Below are 1339 nucleotides of genomic sequence, written 5' to 3'. Positions count from 1 at the left end.
GGAGTGTGTTTTTATTTAAATGCTTTTATTTTGTCTTTACCACTTATATGTAAAAGACCATTTCATGTACATGTGATAATACCCATTTTTATATTTTTTCTTTTTCTTTTTTTTTTATTTTTGCAATGTTTAAAAAAACATTTTCTTTCAATATTTAACTAAGTAAGAATTGGGAATTGAGGACCTTCAAAAACATGGAATTTGCATTCAATTTCTTAATATGTTAAACAATTGTGATTCTGAATAGTGGAATTTCCCTAACTGTTACCTACATGTCTAAAGTTACGAATACCCATACAAATTGATTTAAAGAGGGATTCCTATTTCCCGCCGAAGGTGTTGGCTTATGTATCTATGTCATAAAGGCATACAAATTTATTAACACAATAATTATTATAGTTAATGATGCTAGGCAACTTACGCATTTCCTTAGTTAATACTCTGCTTTGAAAAAAATCTTTCACATCTTTTCACTGGAAATAATAATAATTTCCCGATCTTTACACCTCTCTGCAATTCGTCTAGTTTGTTATTGTAAAAAGTAATATTTTTCCGGGAAAATGAAAAAAAGTGTATCACCGATTACTAATTTTACCAAAATAGTGCTGTCATGAAGATGCATTAATAATGACACAACATTTTACTGTGAATTTTTTTTTTACAAATAATTATTTCGCCACCTTAACCAACAGATCTTGATAAAACATATTTACAATAACCAGATATATCGGGAATATGTTCATCATTTATCCAATATTTTTTTAGAATATCAATGCTAGGACTTCAAGAGATGTTTGTAAAACACTTAAGCCCACCTCCCCCCAAATTGAAATTTTTCAAGTCAAAAAGGGCATAACTCTGTTCTGTCAAAAATGACGAGATGGTACCCAAAAACAGAATTTGACCTAGATATTTATTTGAAAAATCTGTATATTAAATTTCATTTTAGTATGTGCAACCTCAGCGAAGAAAATGAAAGGAAACTGCAAATAATTTGATTTTTTCTAAGTCCAAGTAGCATAACTCTGACACAAATGGTGATCGAACCCAAAACAGAACTTGGCCTAGATATTAATATCTGTTTTATCTGCGTGCAAAATTTCATTTCAGTACGTTCAACGGTATTGAAGAAAATGAACGGACAATAAGTGGACCGACAGACCGACCGACAGACAGCAGCAAAGCAATATGCCCTCCCTTCTTCGAAGGGGACATAAAAATAATCGTTGCTCAGTTTATCAGAAAAAATTTTTTGTATGTTCCAGGAAATATTTGAAACATCATTTCACACTCGGAGTCATGATTTGTATTGACTACCACGCTTGGATTGACGCAATCA

This window comes from Saccostrea cucullata, unplaced genomic scaffold (assembly GCF_032062105.1).
Source record: "Saccostrea cucullata isolate Sc308-1 unplaced genomic scaffold, CSIRO_AGI_Scuc_v1 ctg1151, whole genome shotgun sequence".
NCBI lineage: Eukaryota > Metazoa > Mollusca > Bivalvia > Ostreida > Ostreidae > Saccostrea > Saccostrea cuccullata.
This window is presented reverse-complemented; position numbering follows the sequence as displayed.